Genomic DNA, 17350 nt, shown 5'->3' with positions numbered 1-17350 from the left:
TTGCACTAAGGATAAATTTAAAAAATTACTCTTTCCTCCTCTGTATCCAGCTGACAGGCTACAGATGTTTACCTAACCCATTTGGGAAGGAAATACATCCTCTTGCATACCTATGTATGTCTTGCACTACAGCCTCAGAGCGCGTTCTCCCTTGGCACCGTGTGCTGGTTTGTATTTTGGGTTCCTGTCTTGGTCTCCCAACCTCTTCCACAGGCTGCACGCGGTACCTCATATCAACATGGAAAATCACAGTTGTGCTTACTATAAACTCATAAGCAGAATCAGCGCGTGCAGCATATTTCTGGCTCTTCACTGAAACTGTATGGATTGATTTGACAGTGACACTGGATTTAGGGTGACGGAATCGTACTCCTCCCTGTAAGTGAAACTATGATAATGACTTGCTAAAAAATCAGCTTTGGTCTCTTAGGAATGCCTTTAGTTAGATGGTACCGATGTTTGCAAACCGCCCAATCTGTGTGCAAAAAACTGTATACAGAAATGAAGCAAAGCCTCTGCTGCAAGAAATACGGATTTTTGGCCACCAGATTTACAGGAACTATTTGAAAAGCAAGTGTCAAAGTGTGTCCATAACTATCTAAAGCCAGCCTTTGGCATACAGTAAGAAGTGAGATCAAGCCAGCAAAAAAAAAAAAAAAAGACAGAAAAAAAAGGTAAAACAGCATTTAGAAAATCGGTATATATGAGGGAGTAACTAAGGCAGCAACAGTTACAGTGGCAGAATTATCAACAAATTGTAAGACAATCTGTGAATTATATTCATATCATAAAAAACTTCATTTATACGGCCTTGAAAAAGCAGGACTGGATCTTCAGCACTCTACTTACTTAGAGACAAGCCTACTAACCTCAGCAGAGATCATCTCACACCAGCTGAGGATCTGCCCCTGTAAGTGATGGAAACCAAAGGGTTAATACAGTGAACCGTAGCTTTCAGCGTAAAAAAGGTGAAAGGTAATTCATTCTTGTTCATTGGCACAGGGTAAAGCAAGAGCAAAAAGCAAGAGTAAAACACCCACGAAATAGGTGGTTTGCTTTTGAGACAAAGCTGTACTTTGGGTTTTTCATAAATATATCATGTTCTCACAACAAAATTGAGAAAATCTATTTTACATTAAAATCAAATGGACTAATTATTTTAAAATGCTAAAGGAACAGAGGATGTCATTTTGCCTGTCTGCTCCTTTTGTCTGTTAATCATGTGAAAAATGAGTGCTTCTTGCAAAATTTTGAAGCCTTGAACTCAAACACAGCAACGGGGGAAGAAGCTATTTAACAGATTAAAACCATATTAAAGACGGGGATTTCACACAATTGCTGTAAAAAACTTTTACTTATTAAAAAACTGCACTTTTAGGTTAACATTGTTAGCCATAAGTAAGTTTCCATCTTTCCCCTAGCAAATAGGAAAGGAACCTTTAACGCAGCCATGCAGAGTTTTGTCTCATTCTGGGGGGCTGCTGGTACAAGTTCCAGCCCTGCGGACCATTCCTTACTTGCAAATGTATTTTCATTGACTTCAAGCAACAAAGTCAGTCATAGCCAACGCTGAATAAGCTCCTTTTAGGAATATGTTCCCAAGTGTTGGTTCATCACACTGAAAATACCCACATTGATTTATTTTATCCAACAACATTAGGACAATTTGGGTGGTATTATTGGAATATTTGTTTATTTTTAATGTTTCTCATGCACATCTACATTCTTTAGGAGTCCACATTTTTTAAACATGGGACAAATTAACTCAAACATAACAAACAGCTCAAATAAACTGGCATAAGAGGGCTGCAGGACTACTCCAAAATCTTTTCCCCAGCTGTTTCCTCTGGGATACAAAGGAAAAAACCAAATACACAAACAAAAACCTCAAATAAACCAAACAAAAACCCATCAACAAACCAGACCCACCAATAAGCCTCCCTGGCCGTTGCATACATTGCTTGAAAGAGGTGCTGCCGCACATATACACATAAGCACTCAATAAAATCCCTCCCCAGGGAAAGCACAGAGCAGCTGGAAACCCTTTCTGCATGCCCTGATTAGCTGCAAAACTGTGCAGCAGAGAGCTAAGCTGGCAACTGAATTCCAGTCCCAAGGACTATTTTACTCCCACATAACTTTCAGTAACAGGGATTATTCATTGCAGTGCCCTAGATAGAGAAATATATATTCTTTTCAAACAGCAAGACCCAGCACTTAATTGCACGGTGACATTCAAGATTCAGCGATCTGGTCCACGCACCTTTGGCGTCATGGTATTTTTGGGATTGTTTTCAATGGGGACAATATCCCCCCCAAAAAAGCATAACCCACTCTGCTCCCTCCTTGCTCTCCACTTCGTCCCCTCCTCCTGTGACACGCAAACCCCCTGGACACCTTAACTACATTCAGATACAATTTGGCTGCTGCTAAATGTCAATGAGGAATGATTAATAAGGGAGCCGCACGAGCTCTAATTCCTATCGCAGTCATTCTGTCAAACTGGTCATTGGGTGAAGCTGCTGAAACGTAGGCGTTTGGTTAAGTGGCCGTTTCACTTAGGCCTTTAACCGTGAATAAAACTTTCGGGTATTAGATCAAACGAGAGTGACATGAAACGACAATATGATCTAAATCCCAGACAGATGCATGAGCAGACTTTTGGAAAAGAGACAATTACACGAACTACAGAGAAATTAATTTTATATGATTAGGTTAATTGTTGAATTTAGCTATATCTAGAATTTATCTTTATACTGGTTACGTGCTTTAATGCTCTTGTTTACAGCATGGGTCACGCAGCTGCATGCTGGGGGACTGAGGAGGGGAGCACCTATAATATATTGTTCCCAACCTGTTATTTCACAGAAGCTGGATCTAAAGAAGATCTTTGCCTTTTTCCTGCATTGCTGTCACACTTTTTTTCAAAGACTACTTGAAAAGGGGGTTACCATCACTCTCTTTTTTTGAGTCCATAAAAAAAGTGCATTTTGCAGCCCCCAAAAGATGGATATTTTGAGGGGGGAAGTGCCTTCAGTTTTCCCTCTCGCAGCCAGACTTCAAAAATACACCATATATGTATGCGGGTTTTTTTTTGCCTTACCTCTTCCTTCATTTCTCTGGCCGAGTAACCATTAGTAACCACTGAATCTCCAGGATACTGACCCCAGGCATGTAATAAGGGCAAAATCTTGACTAAATGTGACTCATTTGGTGGGACGGCAGCCAAGAAAAGAAGTTATCAGTAGTCCTAGTTATCACATCTTCTGTATTGGAGGCACATTTATCCTTTAATACACAAAGACAATATTTATCTTCTAGAGAAGATAATCTGATTTTGAAGATAGGTTTTTCAGGTTGTCAGAATTAAAAGCAGAGGAGGACAAACTGCGTCTCATTAGGAAAATAGCCAACTGTAAGATAACACGGTTTGGCTTTTTTGTTTAACATGTATTAAACAAACATTATTTTAGTAAATTGAAGGGCAGGCAGGGGTTTTGCTTTCAGCTTGCATATTTTTCCTTTTCTTATCTCTTTTCATATATGCATGTGTGCATATTTTCTTCTTTTAACAAAGGACAACACATGTTCCATATACAAGCGGTGAAAACATACTCCTGCTAAATATGCACTAGGGTAACATTACGAATTCACTAGTTCTGTTTGAACTAAACAAGATTACTTGTGTGTAAAGTTATTTCCATATGTAAATTTCTGTACAATCAGTCTACACTATTACAGTTAAAATCTAAAAAAAAAAAAAAAGAAACGTTGCTCAACCATAAACAGCGAAGATATTCCATCATTCCAGAATTTTGTGACATTCAGTATTTGAAAGCAACACATTACTTATTCATCTCTAAGTGAATGGATATTTTTTAACATTGTGCTTTATTCTTCACTGTGTCCTCTGGTCTTAGGATGACTTACAACTACGTATTTTGGTGGAAGCATAGCAGTATATGTTCAGTGGAAGCTGATGGAGGAAAAAAATCAGACCTTTTGTTTGTGACAACCAAGTAGCTGTTGATAAAAGTAGAAAACAAGTAGAGAGAAGAATTAGACAAATGTGAATTGGAATATTGGCTGATAAAAAGAAGGGTAACATATTTGTAACTACTTTGTTTGTAGCGAAACATCCACTGTTAATTTTACATCAGAAATAACATATATTGTGTGTATATCATTCCTTCTGAATTAATTAAAACAAATTGAGAGATTGTAAATTAAACTCCATAGATCTCTTCATATAAAGCCTATATGTACAGGAATTATTATTCCACTCCAACAGATGGCAAAACTGAGTAACCAAGATTAAGATCTGAATCCAAGAAGGGACTTAAGTATTGCAAGAGTGACTGAAAAGCAGGGTCCTAAACACTCTTGCTCAGCTCTATCTAATGCTGTGAATCCCCAAACTGGAATTTTTGCTTAAATGTGCTTAAGAGACCTCTGAAAACGCTGTTCTTGCCACCGTATCTCACTCTGGTCCAAGTCCCAGCAGAGACACAAGCTTACACCTTCCCTCCTCCACATCCCTGACAAATTCGCTATGATGGGAAAGTGTTGCCAGGGTGGGCCTAGCAGTGACAATGGCATAGTCAAAATGGCATGGCTCCTCTGCCTGTCTCCAAAATGCTGACTGCTGATGTTTGGAAAGTTCAGGGAGGAAGGAGGAGCTCTGGCTGCAGCTCCCTCCTTGGCCTGAGAAAGCCAAAGCCCTGGCATTGTCTTCCTGCAAGAGCACCCTACAAGTTCATTTGGGTAGGAACACTGCCCTCTTACCAAAGCCGGGATGCCCCGTGCTGAATATCTTAAGATTCATAGGATTGAAAAGGAAGAAGGGGAGGAGCACGGCTTGGTAGTGCTCCAATTCATGTGTTGAGCTCGTAGTAGAGACGTGCCCCTTTGTAGTCTCACTCCATGAAACGTTCATGCATGGTCTACAGCACCCAGACTGGTGGTTTGGGCATGCGCGGGGGGAAGAATCACATGCCTGTTGGCAGCTGGCTCTTCCACTGTTGGCATAAATCCTGGATTGCAGGGCCATTAGACATGAAGAGATGCTATCTCTCAGCTCTTATACTACCTCCTAACTCATGCAACCAAAAGAAATTTCCTTTAGCTCTTTAAGTACAAGGCTGTAGTTGTTGCACTTCTTGAAACGCAAGGGATACAAGAAACCTCCATAAAGTACAAGATGAACCACATATGTCCCCAAAACTGTTGGTATTTCAGGCTTTCCCTTCATCCATCCTTCTAGCATGCTGTAGACAGCTCCTCAGATTGTCCAGGAGGAGGGGGCACGCTCTGCAGCCCTCTGCTAGATATGGGCTTCAGGGTCACAAGGCTTACAGTTACTTGGATGTAGAAATTAGTTACATGGATGTAACTGGATGTAGAAATTAGAACACCTGACTCCTGTGTGTATCCTTTAAAATTTATACTATGTTTCTCTTAGAAGTTTCATATATAACCACTTTGATGTATTATCCACAGAAAGCATTAATTGTTCATTGGGCTCATTGGGCAATTAATGGCTTCTACGAGGGTAGATCAAAATGAACAAAGTGAACTATATTTGTTCAAGAGTTTCCTAATCTAGCAAGCCAGGATTGACTAAATGGCCCCAAAAGAGCAAGTCCAACAAGGCAGAAACATAACCATCACATCTGAGTTGTTCTGAAAAGAAGGCAACTAGTGATCTTAAATTACTTACCATTAATATTTACAGGATAATATATGCTTTGCAATATGTTTTTGCTCCCTCCAAAAAGTATGCAGGGAGCCTTTTCATAGTCAATGAGGTATGCAGTTATTCCTATGTGATTAAATACCTGATCCTAACATTCAGTTATGTTACTAAATTATTATGCCCAAATCTTTGCCTTTTAGAGTCAAGTATGACCTCTGTTTTATGCAGGAAAAATGGCTAGCAATATACAATAATTGGTTTTATTCACACTTCTTCTGAAGGCAAAATCAATATCTGGGCACAGTGGCCACTGTATTTGGTGCTAGTCAGTCTCCTGACCTTCCTCAGTGCCTACATACACCATATCGCACCTTTATCCTCTCAGTGGCAAAATTAGGTGGGCCTTCAAAGGGAAAGCTAAAGACATGAGGCTATTACCAATCTAGGGAAGAGAAGTCTTTTTAAAAAAAAACAGGTCCCAAGTGCGAGCAACCTGACAGCTACCTCTTCCCTCTTATAATGATGGGACATCAGTTCCTTCACTGTGCAACTGCATTCAGTTTATCATTAACTGAGAGAGGCCTTCTCAGACATGTACATCACAGGTCATTTGCCTCTTACTCATCAAAACATCTTCACGTTGTTCTGGAAACCAACCAGCAGGAGTAGCGTCTGACAGAAAACAGGTTTAGTAAGGTCCCAGGTAACATATAGCCCAACAAGCTCAACACATCCTACCCTGCACATTTGGTAGTGATGTGAAATTAAGCCCTGAAAGCTATTTGTGGCTTTTTTTATTTTTGTGGCTATGAACAGAGAGGCTGTGCTTCGATGTAACTGAAAGCTACCCCATGCATGTGCATGCTGTTTCCAGCCATTTCTTAAAGTCCTTTATGCCATCCAGAGCATTGTATCAGCTGTGCTCTGCTGAACAACACCTTCCACAGAACTTCTCTTTAATAGGAAAATGACATTGATCAGTTCTGTTACGTTAGACATAATTTTTTACTAAACATCCACTCAGCTGTCTGCTCTTTTCGAACCAACCGCTGCCACTCCCTAAAGCAGGGAAGTTACTCTGGAGGACCCGGCCAAAGAATTGCAATCATTGCAATCAACCGCGAAAAGTTCAGGGCCGGCTGGAGACTGATTCAACACCAGGGTGCAACTTGTACATCAGTCCTAATTAAAAGAGGAAATGGATTTGTTGGACAAATACAATGTCTCAGTGCAATTCCTATGACAAACAGTAACGGCTACCAAATTTTACAAATTGCCTAGTCTAACACCACCATCAGAAGAAAGCTGAAAAGGGTAGAGCTGCTTGAAGAATGACATTTGAGCTAGGTGGAAAACTCTGCTAATGATTTCTCTTGCAATTCTTTTTGTATCCAAAAAGAACTGTCTTTTTCAAAAGGGTGGAAAACCAAAACTCACAACTGAAAAAAGAAAGTTGGCCTTCTACTTCCCAGTTGTTGATGAAGACAGAAAATCTCCGATGTATTTTCACTACAGTATTTCATACTGGAGACAAAAAGAAAAAGGTGGACTTCTTCCAGCTAGCTTTACTGTCCAAGTCAGGCAGAGGAACTTTAGTCACTGCTCTGCTTTATTGTGTAAGAGATGTTCTTTCTATAATCCCAACTCCGGTTACAGGAAAATACTGAGTGTGTGGCCTACAGGAAAGATGGGGAGGGACTCTTTATCAGGGAGTGTAGTAATGGGATGAGGGGTAATGATTTTAAACTGAAAGAGGGTAGATTTAGATTAGATATTAGGAAGAAATTATTTACTGTGGGGGTGGTGAGGCACTGGAACAGGTTGCCTAGAGAAGTTGTGGATGCCCCATCCCTGGAAGTGTTGTTCAAGACCAGGCTGGATGCGGCTTTGTGCAGCCTGGTCTAGTGGGAGGTGTTCCTGCCCAGGGCAGGGGTGTTGGAACTAGATGATCTTTAAGGTCCCTTCCAATCCAAACCATTCTATGATTCCATGATTGTAGAAGAATAGAAACAGTTAATTGTATGACTTTAAGCTCCCTGCACTGTTCATTGACCACTGTGCAGCAAGGACCTTGGCCATGACTGTTTTGTTCCCTGTTTCCACTGTGCACGAGGTACTGTCCAGGCAGAGCTGAGCACATGTCTCTGAACAGCCCAGATGCCACGTAGTTATTCCCCAGAGCAGCCTGTGAATGACAAGTGAGCAGTGTTCACATAATACGGGATCTCAGGAACTTCCAGTGTGTCTGCAAACCTGTCTTAACAACGACGTCCAGTTAGTCCCTGATGTTACTGGCACCTGAACTTGTACGTCTCCTCTGATACAGGGAGGCTAACATGAAGAAGCAGCAGGTCATTTGTTTTGATAGTGCCATTTTGTACCACATGCATCTCTCTGGTGCGACAGTGTCGAAGTGCAGCAGGATAACGCACACAACGCTGCTATAGAAGTGGGAGGGCACTGTCAGCTCTGTAGTAGTCCAGCAGGAGCAAAAGTGCTCCCCTCTGAGATGTTCTAAAGATATCCTTGTTTGTTTTGGCTTCTGTCACTTCAGGATCATACCCCTGGATAAGATAAAAGACCTGGCATCCTTCTAACTCAAGAAGTAGCGTTCATACCCTTGTTGCTGTTTAACTGTGGCTCTACCTCAAATATTCTTCAGCTGATGTGTAAATAACACTCTTCAGTTTATTTTGTATTTTTGAGGCTTTCCTTTAAGCTCTTTTAATAGAGTTTCTGGGAACAGTGGTTTACGTGTCAACGTGCAGCTTTGAAATAATAGCTGTCATATTTACTTTCAGGTTGACAGCCTTCATGTTTTGGCAGAGTACTATTTGTTGCTGCTGTGTGGAGTTCATCTGAGCTAGAGGCACACTTGGCATGCTTTGCCCGAGCTGGCCACACTCTGGGCATGTCTGCCATCAATTAAAAACATGGTGCAACCCATTGCCTTTTTGGATATATATTTCTTTTTCTGGACACCATTTTTTTAAGTGGTGGTTGTCCAAAGTATGCAAGCTGCTATGTTGTTCTTGTTTTGATCCAAGATAGAGCTCTGCAACCTTTTTTACCTTAAGGAGTTGGGGGGTTTGGTGACATTTTTGTATACCAAATCAGGCCTGCAGTGTCAAAGAACTGGGGCGTTCACTATGTAGACTGTGCCACGTGACTTCCTTCTCACCAACATGCATTAACCAGCACCTTGTAAGAGCTTTTTTCAGCCTCACTCTGGATTTTCCAGTAGTTTCTCTGAATTTTCTTCCCAGCTCTCATTAGGACCCAGTCTCCTTTTAGTTAGCCCTCAAAATTGCAAGACTCCGCTTACTCTGAGCCAATCTCACACATATGTTTCATTTTTACATGGAATTCAGGGTTCCTCACATTTCTGTACTACCACTTCACAGTCAGCCTCTGCTCCACTTAACAGAAAATTATTAGCTGCAACGAGCTTTTCAGAACTAGCCGCTGTCAAAACCAAGGCTACCTTCTGAACGTCTTCATTTCTTCTGGCACTGCTTGCTTACAAACACAGAGCAAAGTGCCGTCCGAGTTTCCTTCAGTTGTCTTCCACATTTATGGAGAGTTTTGGCTCTGATAGAGATTTTAAGTTTTCCATTCCTTTACTTAGGCTATTTTTATTCTTGGTACCATGTGGTGCTCAGTAACCACTCAGAGACAAGGTGTTTAAGACAGATCTATTCCATCCAGTGTCTCTGCTCCAGCTGCCTCTGTATTACAGCAAATGAGTCCTTTACAGATACAACTCCTCATATCTTTAATTGATTACAAACTGTATTTGTGTAGATATGTTCTTTTTCTGATCGATCTACAAGCTGTATATATGTGGGACAATTCACTGTGGCAATTTGCTGTTCTTGCTCTATGATTTAACATACTATAGCTTTTGCCCCATAGCTATTGCTTCAGAACTTGTTAGTTATTTGGCTTGCTTTTGTAAGAATATGCAAGAAACTTTAGGTTTTACGAGACAGTTTGCAATACCAGCTTACTTTTTTTTGCAAACGAGCTCCTACGAACATTATTGGAAAATACAATTAAAGATGTTGGAACTGTAGCTGAAATAAATCAAAGTTATTCAAATGGATAGTTACGATCTACGTTTTTGAAACACATTTTTGCAGCACACATTAGCACACAGCTCTTATGTTGCTCTGGGAAAAGTAGAAGAAAAAATAGAGGCATTTTTGACTGCAAAGATAAAAGAGCAATCCCAACGGAATTTGAACCACACATCCTGTAAGCTGTAAGAGCAAATAGAAGGCAGCATCCTTAGCTGGTTCAACTGGCACAACTCCATTGAATTTCAATACTTTATCTCAGAAAGTAGTGACCAAAGCTAGAGAAAACTATCCGCTCTTTAAAAAGTCAAGGCAGTAACTCCACAAATCTTCCTATAGTGATAAAGACAGATTTCATGAAGCTTTACGTCCCCTACCAGCAGCTGAGCTGCAAGTTACATTGTATGACCAACCTGACACGTTTACTGAGAACTAGAACTTCAAGTTCTTAGAAGATGTTGAGCAATTTGATCAGGGACAGTCTTCTAAAAAAGGCTGGCTGTTAAAAATGTACATGTGTGTTATATGAACATTTTGGTGTGTCCTGACCAGCAGAGGCTCTGAAACCAAAGATATGTATGAGAATCACATGAGATGTCCTCTGCAAGTCTCGTTAGTCATTGAAGTCCATGGCTGCTCTAATACCAGCTGATGATTTCTCATACCAGCATACTTCCAGACAGGACTCTCAACTTTCACAAGACAGCTATAGATACTCTTGAGAAGGTTTGTTGGAACTAGGCAGAATAGGGAACTCTGTGCACACACATTTATCTATCAACTAGAAAAGTTCCTTTGTGAGCTCTTATCTTAGACTGAGTTGGATGTTACGAATACAGCCTATGTTTCATAATGCTTTAAAAGGTTTCTTCTTCTTTTTTATCTCCTCTTGCAATATTTCTTCATTTCCATTATTCATAAACTAATTTATTAGGGCTACTTTAGGTTTTTGTTTTATACATTGAGCCCAATGCTCATTTCCCTGAAGAGTAAAAGTCTGGTGTTAAACACAGCCTTCGCATTACATATGTTATCCACTGTGAAGGAAAAAAAAAAAAAAGGTAATCAGAGGGTCTAGACCAACTTGAAGGCGAAAGTAACAAACTGCACATTGAAAATAAATATTGCAATTACCTTGCTCAGGGAGCAAGCTGGAGAGCAACCAGTATCAATTCCGTATCAGCAGCTGTAAAAATCTGGAAAATTGGTCTATTGCGTAGCCCACCCCACCCTGAATTAGAGTCAGAGTCCCCGGTTCTGTCCTGAAGGTAACAAAAGGAACACTTCAGCATAAATATGTGACTATTCAGACTGATTGAACTGGAGAAACTGCTGGAAAAAATAGCGTCCAAGTGGTCAGATGAGAACGTAGTCTCTGTATGAAGCACACATTGTTCACATAGACTGGTCGCAAAAGATGAAGGTGAGGTTATGTTTGGTTGGCTCTTTGCCAGGAGATTCCTCAGTCTGGTGGTAGGAACAGGCACAACCTTGATGACCTGTAAAAGTCTTGAATATTCTTTTCTTAGCAAGATGTATATTCAATAGAAAGGGCCTTGATGAATTAGATTTGGCTTCCATGGGGTATGAGAGATATGGAAGCACCTCCTTAACCTGCGTAGATTTGCTGCTATGGTCGGCAAGACCACCTAATTTCTAGGGGTTTACACCTTTACAAAACCAAGATTTTTTTTTATTAATAAGCAGCTTCTTCAGATGGTCACCAGCCTATTTAGCTGAAGCATTTGTATTTTAGATAACAATACAAAACAGCTAAATGCTCTCTCCTCCCTCAAATTAAGGTCTGACCCCTTTCTCAAGAGAGCCAATAGCAAAAATCCCCATACACTTCAGTGAGAACAGATGGGAACCTCCCCTTGGCAAGTGGGAATCAAATCCTTTTCACTTCTGATTAACATTCTGTCCACTCTTAAAGATCCTGGCCTCAGAAGAGAAAAAGCATTATTTTCTGATGACTTGGAATAGAGAAATATTCAGACTTTCACAGCTCTATTGACTCACTTTAGTGTTAATAAACAAACAAAAAAAAAACTGCAGTAGAATACGCAGAAAAAGTTCAGAGGACTCCTACCTAGCAGATAGGTTGAGCAGTGCGGTGCCATTTTACTGCACAAAGTTGCTTCTTTTAAGGTATAGTAATGATTCCAAATAACAAGAGACAGCACCAAGATTGGGTAGAGTGACAGAAATTATGGTAGGATATTCTTTCAAGGTCTCCTTTCCTACAGGTTTTCAAAGTAATTGATTCTGGATGAAAGTTAGTGAATTTGATTTTTGGTTTATGAGAAATTAAAAAAAGATGAGGAAAACGAAAACCTCTCTCACTATTAAATCACAGGGAAACCTTTGGTAATGATTAAAGCTGATGTTCATGTTTTGATATCAGCTAGTCTGAAACACGTTAAGAGAAATTGTGAATATAAATCAAATTGAAATTCTAGGCCAAAGACCTTCATTTTTCATGAAATGGAGATTAAAAAACGCTGGGCAAATAGTGTCTGTCTATCAGTTTAAAAATGTCACAGAGAGTAAAAAATACATCCATTTGTCCCTCTGCAAGAGGCTTATAAAGACTGATGATTTTATAACCAAAGACACATTGCCCTAAACAAAAATGGGTCAGCTAGTCAGCTGCAAATTGGAGAGCTCCAACAGAGATCTCAGAATTTCCCCTGATATGCTAGACCCAGCTCAAAGGAGTCTCTACCAAAGAGTTATAAGATGAACAGGTTGAGGGCTGGAAAACATAGAATAATTACAAGTAATTTCCATGTACTGAAACCCAGGGTCATTTGTGTGTCAGTCCTCAATACCACAGTAAATGGGTTTGGGCTATCGTAATGCTGATACATTTAGTGCACTTGGCTTTCTGTTCAGAAATTATGCTACAGTGCTTGGGTGGAATATTAGACTTTTGTAAAAAATTATCTTAAATGGGTTCACCTCAAGTATCCAATTTTTAAAGGGTTACTGTAAGCCATTAGGCTTGTATAGACAATCATTTGCAGGTGATGCAAATGGAAAATAAAGTCAGGCAGTTATAGAGAAGACTTGCATTAAAAGGGCTGAGAATAAACATTGCATCAGACATCTTAAATGTGTTCTGGAAAGATCATGCAGAACAATAGATTAATGACTTAAAATGAGCTTTATTAATTATTAGTTAGTAGGCTTCATGAAGGCTCATATCTTTGAACAGAATATAAATCATAAGTAAACTAGATATAGGGCCTGCATTACGCTGAGAAATAAAACTAGAATTCATTTAGAAGCAGACAAAATTGAAAAGACATTGCTTAGTATCATCACTTACTTCGTCAGGGACAACACCACCAAATTGAAGCTGCACAAAAAAATGAGGCCCAGCAGTAAAATGGCAGTAATTCATGGCTGAGATACTTGCAGGATCTCCTTCCCACGCTAGGGCTTCTGCTTCACAGCTCACTCACAAAAAAAAAAAAGAGAGATGGAAACTTAAGCATAAATAGAAGAAACGGAAGTTCAGGCAAGAGACCTGAAAGAAATTCTTCCTGGCTGATGCTGAGGCCATACTATTGGGCCACTCAGCCTGCAGTGAAACCGTCACTGCGTCATCGATCCTCAGCAGTGTTGGGTTTCGCCGCAAATTGCAGTTGTGAAGACATAACTTGCATGGCTGGTTAAGATACAGACCTTCAGGAAGCTTTCTCAGACTCCCTGGGTCAGCTCTCCCTCTACCACAGAGCTGCTAGTCCGGCACTGACATTTAAGTAAACTAATTTGGAAAAAAAGTGCTGAATAAATCAAAAGTTACTCTATCCCAGACCTGGGAATCCAACCCAAACCTGCCTTAACTTGAGAAATAGACATACACCATGATGGCCAATTAAAGAAAACAGCATTTCTTCCCTCCTTTAGACATACGGTTTGACCAACACATTAAAAAAAAATAATATTCTGAATGCACCATTTATATCTGTCTTTCAGCATCAAACTCCCATTCCTGAGCAAGGTGACAGACCTAAATCCTGAGCTTCATAGCTAGGTAAAAGATTAACAGCAAACTTCTCTAGCCAAAGTTAGCACGAGATGTGTTCCCTTTTATTTCTCATAGGCTTTGTCTGTGCTTGAAAGACTTGCCAGCATACATATGGGTATGTCTACTTGCTGTTTTCCAGGCAGATGTGAACTCCAGCTGCCTGTGCTTCTCTTCGGACAGATGTGAGACAGCTCCGAAACAGAAGCCATGTTGCTGCGGTTAGTGCAGAGACCAGGCTTTTGTACTTCAGAGCATATTTATTCCCAAGCTAACTGCAGCTATGTGCTTTTTTCTTCAGAGAAGGCTCACATCATGCCACTTGCAGGACAGACAGACAGGGGAAAAAAAAAAAAAAAAATCACGATTTCCTGCAAAAAAGCAGTGTTAGCTGGCAGCCTGAAAAGAAATCTGTCTTTATGCAGTCAGAAATCTTACGATGGCAATCGATAAGCAAAGTAAGTCCTATTGCTGATGTGGGTTATTCTGTTACAGTTTCAGCAGGGCTGGCTTCAGGGGACTTACCCTCAGGGATGGCTGTAGGCAAGCAACACCAACACATTTGCAATATGCCCCATGCTTTGTAGGACCCGGGGCTACACGCCCTTTCATGTGAGCCCATGCTTTAGATGGCTCCGAATTTAGCCAATGCTGCAAGTCCTGCCCTGCCACACACCCCCTTGTTAATCATGGTAAGCGCTCTCACATGAGGTAAACCCACTGACAGACACCCATTTTGTCGGGTCAAACATACTCTTAAAAGGCAAAGCAAATTTGTGTTGGTCTGCATGTCCCAGCTTTAGCAGAAAAAAAGTGAATAAATAATAAATAGTAATCGGGGTTAGAGCACAGCTGCTCTGACTTCCCAGGTCTTGTCCGCTGGCTCTTCCTACCCTGCCAGCTGACCCAGTTGGTTACAGTGCATGTACTGTGGACATGTTTTATGAATTATGTTTTTGTTTGCTTCTCCACCATCAAACCTTGGCAGACTACAATTACCTGCTAGACACAAGGTCTTTTGACTCCACTGTGGAAGTCTCCAGGAAATAATTTTCAGTGCAGTTCCAACAAAGGCTTTCCACATTCGCCTCATCGGTGCTTTCCTTTAGGTAGCTGTCTGTCAGTCTACCTACCTAGACACCTATCTGCATCCCTCCTTCCTGTGCACCCTTTCCAGTGACAAACATTTGTGAGGGATCTCTTTCTGACAGCGGAAATAATGAAAAAGCCAGAGTATCTGGGCTTCAGAAGTGTATTCATGTCATTTGTTCACACATATTAACATAATCATTTCATTTTCGATGCTTGGCTTTTGTCCTTCCTCTATCTAAGATGCAAAATGCCTTCAGCAATGGCAGCTGAAGAGGCAGGGACAGTTTCATATAGCAGGTCAGACTAATTGTTCTTGTCACACAGGATGGCTGAGACCATGTCTGCTTAAAAATGCAGATTAAAACATAGTTTACAATCGTTATTGCACACACCGAAAACCAGGAGGCATGGAGGGAACAGAGAGGGGTGCTTCTTCACGGGAGCGCACAGTGTCTCAGGTTCTGGTGGGGCACACAGGGTACCAGGCGAACAAGCTGCTGCCAAGATGCACTAATGCTTAGCACCAAATACAATTTCCTATTCAAAGTACTCCACAAACAATAACAAAGGGAAACGTGTGTACGCTTGCATGCAAAATAGAGCTATTGTTGGGGGGAACTGTGTTAGCTTGCATGCAAAATAGAGCTATTATAGGGTGGGGGTCATGTTTTCCTTTTATGAAGGAAAAGAAAACACTTTTTTTCATCAAAATCAAAATGCTTAACAAGAGTATTTTCCACTGAACTTTAACCTGTACAATCTCTCTTGTCCAGCGTGTAATTTTTGCCAAAGGGAGAGTGGAAGAGTCTGACTACAGAGTTTCTCCCACCTGAGAAGTGGAAAACGTCAGCAGAGCCACTGGGATGGGAAAGCTGTTTCGTAGCCAGCTCAAACCCAGGCCAGTGAAATTCCAACTCTCAGGAATTAGTTCATCCATTTGCTGGATCTGCTTGATGCTATTGGTAACTCTAGACAGGTATTGAAAAACAGAGGCATTGTAACCGTTGATTTTGCATTTGCTCTCTCCCTCTGAACATTTAAAGTCTTCCCAGGGATTCCTACTATCTGTGATATATAGGAGTGAGGAGAGAGAAGTTCTACCATGACTAACCTAATCTTACCTTTCGGGTTTATCTGGGCATGTTCCTGCAAGGTGATTATTTTTCTTCTCTAACTGACTTGATAGAAATGTTTCCAGCAGTGGTGAAATTTCTTGTCTCTGGCTATAAAATGCCGGTCACAGAAACCTCAGGGGGTTTGTCCTAAACATAAAAATGAATAGCCTCAGCTTCAGTTATAATTAATTCCAAACTTCAGTTATTATTAACTACAGCTGCTGGTTAAAGAACATAAATATATGTATTTTTATATTCATTTCATGTTGCTGCTTGACATATAAGATCAATGCAATTGCTGTAAATGTCGTTCCATTGCTTTAGTTCTATAGTATGGCAAATAAAAGGTTTGCTTATAAGGATAACTTAAAACTTAAATACAATGGGTTGGATATTATGTCAAGCTTGCCATCTGCAAAGTTACAGTAAAGTATTTTTAGTGTAATAATCAGGGCAGACCGGAGATCCTGGTCTAATCCATTTAGTCTCCAGTCAAATACAGAGAATCAAAAATGGCCATAAGCATCTTTGTGATTCCCTGATCTTTGCTCATTACACAGCAGGCTGGACCCAAATTTCAACTTAAAAGACATCCGAGGCAGTTACTGCATGACTTTGACTGCGAGAAGACCATTCTGGCACCGCAGGAGAGCACGCAGTAAAGCAGCAAGTCAGCTACTCCCTCTTTTTCCTAGGTACACAAAAGGAACCCTGAAAGAAATGGTTTAAGGCAGCTTCAAGGTTATTTTGAGTCCTAAAGACCTACCTGTCCTGCCAGTAATTCCTGTACTGAATACGCAGGCTGGCTGTTGTCCTTTTTCAGTCCGTGGTGTTTTCCAAGACACTAACAGAGCTGAGCAGTATTTCAAGACAACCATGATTTTACATTCTCAGTAGCCTGGAAGCATCTCGACAAGGAATGGTCTTATCTCAACCTGTCAGGCAATGGCTGACCCTGTATCAACGTGGAGCCGATACGCAGCAGATGCTCTACGTCCTGCAAATGCCGCCAGCTGCCGTAAGCCACCTTTGTTCTCCCTGCAGCGCGTGTGGTACAGGTGGAACATACCACCCAGGCTATAGAAAGCGATGTGGGTCCCGGGATAGTCCTGCTGCTCGTTGAAAGCAGATGACGTCCAAAAAGGGTTACTGCGCTCGTGAACTCCCAGTGCCGCCATCCCTGCTGGAGTTGGGGACTGATGGATGGAAGTTTTTCGCTCTGAAAAAGGTGAAATAATTGCTTGTACTCAGCTTGACAATGCACAACTTGCTGATGTGAAATGGACAGCCAGTACCCACATAAGGGATCAGCAACTGAAACCATTAAAAAGAG

At 40.9% G+C, this 17350-nt stretch overlaps 1 long non-coding RNA gene across 1 annotated transcript; it reads right to left on the bottom strand.

Moving 5' to 3' along the window:
• Positions 1 to 3061: 3061 nt before the first annotated feature.
• On the bottom strand, positions 3062 to 16139 carry LOC134516398 (uncharacterized). Its single transcript, XR_010071316.1, has 3 exons — positions 16024 to 16139; positions 13109 to 13239; positions 3062 to 3288 (listed from the first exon to the last, which is right to left on the bottom strand). It is a non-coding gene; the product is annotated as an uncharacterized LOC134516398 (long non-coding RNA).
• Between the last annotated feature and the right edge of the window lie 1211 nt (positions 16140 to 17350).

Source organism: Chroicocephalus ridibundus, chromosome 5 (assembly GCF_963924245.1).
Source record: "Chroicocephalus ridibundus chromosome 5, bChrRid1.1, whole genome shotgun sequence".
Classification (NCBI taxonomy): Eukaryota; Metazoa; Chordata; class Aves; order Charadriiformes; family Laridae; genus Chroicocephalus; species Chroicocephalus ridibundus.
Note: the sequence above shows the minus strand (reverse complement) of the source record. Positions and strands in the feature narration are given on the sequence as shown.